The sequence below is a fragment of the Idiotropiscis lumnitzeri genome, chromosome 4, assembly GCF_059441095.1.
Source record: "Idiotropiscis lumnitzeri isolate Australia: NSW breed Sydney's pygmy pipehorse chromosome 4, RoL_Ilum_1.0, whole genome shotgun sequence".
NCBI lineage: Eukaryota > Metazoa > Chordata > Actinopteri > Syngnathiformes > Syngnathidae > Idiotropiscis > Idiotropiscis lumnitzeri.
The window spans coordinates 13,446,561-13,452,393 of NC_142394.1; the positions used below are offsets into that span (position 1 = coordinate 13,446,561).

General features: G+C 40.2%; 1 long non-coding RNA gene across 1 annotated transcript; it reads right to left on the reverse strand.

The window, feature by feature from the left end:
- Positions 1-1,705: 1,705 nt before the first annotated feature.
- On the reverse strand, positions 1,706-5,505 carry LOC148338200 (uncharacterized). The gene is made up of 5 exons (XR_015842776.1): positions 5,326-5,505; positions 3,423-3,482; positions 3,261-3,338; positions 2,567-2,620; positions 1,706-2,498 (listed from the first exon to the last, which is right to left on the reverse strand). It is a non-coding gene; the product is annotated as an uncharacterized LOC148338200 (long non-coding RNA).
- Between the last annotated feature and the right edge of the window lie 328 nt (positions 5,506-5,833).

Consider the following 5,833-nt stretch of genomic DNA (forward strand, 5'->3'; position numbering starts at 1 on the left):
TGAAACCAAACCTCATTTCTTTGCTTTTCTGAGGATCCGCTAGCTTAATGCTAACACAATGTCAACGATGCAATCGATGCTAATGAGATTCTCATCAATATTGCAGTCGTTATAAAAACTCATGAACAACTTCTATTCGAACATAATAGGTAACTCGTTAAGATATAGAATAGAACAATACTCACGGGTTTCTTTATTCTGTGGGGAAAAAACGCATAGTTTTGCAGCTTAGTCGCGACAAGTTTCTACTTTGTTTCACCATCAAATCTAATACTAGGCTGTCTGTATGTATTATACTGCCCCCTGGTGGCAAAGGCGCAATCTTAATTTGCTTCCAATTGAATTAATAAATTGAATTAAACATTTTATATTTGTATGCCGTAGTTTTGTCCCCACTTAAAGTATTTTTTGTGGCTCCCAGTGTTTCTTTTCCTCCTGTTTTTCAAATTGGCCCCGAGTAATAAATGTTGCCGACCCTTGGCATAAACAATGTACGTCGATATTGTTCATTAATTTGGCCTCATTGGTCAATCAATAACAGTATTAAGTTAATGTTGCCTGAACATTGTTAAAGCATGCTTTGTACCAAGACATTAATGATTTGGCCAGAATTTCATAGTGACAAGATGCTGATTAGAATTAATGAGGAATGTTGTGGTTAAAGATAATTTATAAAATAATGGCCCTCGTGTGACGTCGAACACAAGTAGGCGTCTGCCATCTAGTGGCAGATATTGCTACACATTTTCGAGTTATTTTAATTGTGCAAAAGACTGGGTACATCCCAGACTTGTCGCCAGCCAATCACATTCAGGCACATATATAGGCATCCATTCGCACTTGCATTCACACGTATGAAGCATTTAGAGGGAATGTGAGAGGAAGCCAGAGGAATCGGTCAAAGCCTACACAAGGACTGAGAGAATATGCAAACGCCACACAGGAAGGCCTGAATATAGATCTGAAGCAGATCACACTTGCTAAACAGTACTAGTACACTACTCTGCCCAATGATGATGTTACTTGATGTATTAATTTGCTAGAGGCTCTCTTAAATATTTCCATACAGAATTCTTGAGGGGAGAGGAGAGAGAGAGATTTAACAAATGGCAAAAAAAAAAGTTAACTCGGTTGTTGCACATGTGGTAGTTAACAATTTGTCCATCCCCAGTTTTGTGACATCAGCAGTGTAACCAAACAAACGTTGTAAGCTCAACGTGCAGACCTCAGAGAAATGCAACTTAATCACTCCCACCTCCTTCCCACAAATTGTTTTCAAAGCAGTGATGAGAGCTGGGACTCAGAGGCATAAAAGCTCTGCGCACAGCTAAACTGAAGATGAAGATACTGCTGTGTCGGTGAAATTACACTTGAACTACCTAAAGTCTTCCTTTTTTTCTTTACAGATGGATGTTGCAGCTCCATTGTGTGCAATGATTCCTGTGAAGTTTTAACAGAATACTTCTTTCTTGCTGCAGTTTTCCTTTTTAACTTAACTACAGCCTCACGAGACCAGCTCTAAAACAGACAAACTTCAAAATTAATATTCCCTACATCATCCACATATCCTAGTTAGATTCAAGTCGGGAAGGATGATTCAGCTGACATGGTAACAAATATGCAAAACAGTAAAAGTTCACTCTTATTTGAGTAGAGGATTTTATTAATTTTCCCACCAAACCATCACCTACCGCAATAAGCGCCATCATGAGTTTTTAATGAGTTTGGGTTTGAATAACACTGAGTGGTCTTAACATTATCTTGTTGTAGGTATGCACTGTACTTGAGCGGCGCACCGAACTAAGCGGATGTCCTTTTACAAAATCGGTGTAGAGAAGAATAGAGAACCAACACCATCAACCATCACCATCTGATACATTAGCACTAACAATGTTCCATAATTACACCTTCTACTGGTAGGAGGCCAGGAGATGAAAACTAAATATAGCCCTTGATATTTTTTGTTCGATGACTACAATATGCACTCCAAAACGGGATTCATCTTTCATGGAAGGTGAACAGCTCTCCACTTTATTTAAAAAATAAATAAATAAAGCAACGATTACTATTATAAACTAAGGTCCAGCAAGAACCTCCCAAAAAAAAAAACTGATTTTTTTTCTATCCCCATCAGAAGGTATTTTATTGATTGTTTTTATTTAAGCAGCCAATTAATTGATTATTGGAATTTTACCCTACTAAGTATCAGAAAAAAAAATATATCAGTCAGGTCTCATTTACAACAGAAAAGGACAAAAACATGTTTATTTTTTTTTACATGCAATGTCTTAACGTCAATGCGTTTGTTAGTTTACAGTATTTAAGCCACGTCAATCTCCGTATCGCTCACATTTCCTTACAATTGTGTCATATTTGTTTTGTGTCCCGTGTATACGTATTGTATGTACATTTTCATGTTTGATGGCAAGATTGCTATTTCTTCATCCCTTTAAGTCTTCGGTGGAGGACAAGGGCGTCTCTGAACCCTCAAGGCACTCCTGCAAGACAGAAAGCTGAAAAGTGTGTTGTAAAAAATAAAAAATAAAAAAAAAATTAAAAAGTTCACCTTCACTCTGTCCAGCTCTGGTCTTCCTGGGAGGGATTTCTGTGAAGAAATCCCCTGTAAAGACAGACATGATGGTGACAGTGCATTACACCGAGGAACAATTTTTGTTGAGTTTGGTCTGACAGCTGTTTATCAAAGTTTTGGGTGCGGAATCCAAAACTTAGTTGGGTTTCTCCCTACCATGTCAAGTTTCTGAGCTAGGGGATCTCAAATAAAACACTAAGATGAAAATATTAGATGCTTTGACATCATAAAACAAACCGGAATTTATAATGATATAGCCGTGGTTACAAGATTAAGCGAAAAGCCTTATCCTCTTAATTCCTACTATGCGAGCTTTCTGTTTGCAGATATTGACAGTCCGGACCTATTAGGAGCCATACACACCTCTCACCGCACCCAATTGTGACTACAAACAAGCTGCCACGCAGCTGTAGATGAGTCGAATCATAATCGTCTCTTCTTACGATAGCTAATCAGTGGAATTTCCTTATTTTTAGGGTACGAAAGAAAGAAAGAAAGAGAGAGAGAGAGAGAGAGAGAAAATTATCTGCTTGGGGGGGAACAAAACTGACACCAGTTTTGAATTGGCATGCCAATTTTAGTTTTAATCATCATAAAAAAATTAAACATCAAATTGTTCCCCGGTCTCATCATCATCATCAGACTTGAAGGACTCCTGTACTGTCCTCACCCTTTTGGACTGTTGCGTTTCCTCTATGGATTTGGAGCGGTTCTTCAAGTGTTTCTGAGGTGAGGTGCTGGTGGAGCACTTGAGATAAAAGCGAAATATTAGCAAGGTCTTGCCTCCTCCAGCAGTACTCATTCATAATTCATTATTTTATTAACTTCATACCTCATTTTTCTTCTGCTCCATGGCTGACTTCAGTGAGGATGACTTCAATTGTTAAAATCCCTATAGACAGAATTCACAATTCTATTTAGTAAAACCTACACAATACCAACGAGTCAAGATTTGAGGCTGATTACAGTCAGCCAAGTAAACTTGGATTACGACTCCAAAGGAAACATTTAAATCTAGGTTTCAGAATAACTTGTCCACAGTTCTTGCTGATGTCATGCTCGCGTCACATTCGTGTTGCCAGGAACTAAATTGGATGGTTCCAGGTTGATGTGTCTGTACAGCCCATTGAAGTCACTGAATGACCCAGTGGGATGCTCTCCGCAGCGCACATACTTTGCATGAAACCCATTATGGACACACCAAGCTGGTTCACTTGGCAAACAAGGCTGTGCACTTAAAATGAAAAGCATGCTATGGACCGAAGATCTCGGCAGGATGGCTGAGTATTTCACTGACCAGCTCACGTAGGTAACGTGACCCAAACCCGGAAGATAGTCTCAGCAGGTCGTTAAGTGAGAATGAAGACTCCGGCAGAAATGAAAAGGCAAAAAAAAAAAAGACGGCTCGTACGACTTGCATGCACAAACATGTCCGTGCTTGTATATACAATGGCGTGCACTACGACAAAAGCAACAGATTGGAGTCTTAAAAGCTAATGCGGTACTCTTTCTGCAAGACTGGGCAAACACAAAATGTGTCCTCACAGTCTTTTGCATACATTTCTCCCACCCATCATCACTTTTGACCACACAATACAGTAAGAGGAGGCGGAATATGAGATGGGAAATGCGTAACAGTGAATTAGTAATAAAATACAGAAGCAAGTCTGTTCTACAGCTGATAGGTGGCTATCTTGACACAAAAAGCAGTGGCCTTGAAGCCTGCGGTAGGCAGCCGTCAGACAGGTGAGGCTCCTTGTGGGGTTAACGCCAGAGAAAGATGGTAAACGAGGGATACAGGGGATATAAAAAGTCTACACACCCTAGTTCAAATGCAGGCACTTTGGGATAAAAAAAAAAAGAGGCCAAGATAAAATCGTTTAAAATGTTTTGTACCATTTTGACCTACGTGTTAAAAATAGTCAATACACCAGCGACCATCAAGCCAAAACAAAGTCCTGATGTTTTAGTAGGCTTTCCATCCCATCAATGGCGTTGTTCAATATTTTATCTTGGTGATACTTTATACATCACAAAAAAGACATTTTAACAGCGGTGTGTAGACTGTATATGAATCACAGAATCCAAAAATTAAATGCCAATAGGAACATATAATTGGTATTTTAGCAGGGTGGCACCCATCTCTCGGCGTATGGAACACAGGTATTGTATCAAAAGGGTGCCGCTAGGAACACTGCTGTCCAATGATTGGTGGACAAAAAGGAAAAATCCCTTCCATGTCACAAAAGGAGTGGAATGGGGGAAATGGAGTCAGAGGGTCAGAGACCACCAAGGTGATCATGCGGACTGAACTCACAGCTGGGAGAAGAACTTGAAATGGGCTGTCAGGGATGAGGACAACATGTGCCGAGTTGTATCATATTGTCACACACATACCATGCTTTTTTGGGGATGGGGATTTGTCCCTGTGAAGCAAGCACATGCAGGCTCAATGATACAGTACACCAGCAAAACAGTGATGCTCATGCTCATTTATTTCACACGTTTTCCATCCCATAACATTTGTGTATTATTCTGGAAGACTAAAACGCAAATTAAGCACTGAAATGTTTAAAAAAAATGGTTGTGTCACCCAAAATGCAAGGCTACAGCATGGAACTAAGCTCAATCGGAAACAATAGCTAGATTTATGATCAAAACTGGAACTGGGTAGTTAGCATTGTCATCGTACAAAAGGGAACCACGCCGTAGTTGAACACAAATCAAGCACTCACCTGATTTTCTTCCTCGTCTTTGCAGACGTCCAGCCAAGGAGATGCTTCTGGTGTCACTGCTGCTATGGAGTCTGTGAGCACACGTACGCCTCTCCCCGTGCCCATTCAGAGCTCCACCGACGCACCATTCATGCATGGATAGATGGATTGGATGGAGACACGCACGCACACACACACACACACACACACAGAGAGAGACAGAAGGGGGAGAGAGAGAAGGAGAGATAATGCCAGACACCTGGTATGCCAAACACCATCCTGCTTGCTAATGTATGCACCTTGGCAAACAAGAGGCAGATATACAAAGTACTTGATTAATGGAATCCCTTTCCTTGAAATTGATTGTTAAAAGCTCTATGCTGCAGTCTATTAGTCTAAGAAGTTAACCATAAAGGGGCCAACACGGCCATACACTGTATGGGTCCAAGTACAAGTCATAATTCTGTTTCATTTAATGTGTTATGGATTGCAGTTGTGTTGTACGACGTGTAAATAGAAGAGAGAAGTG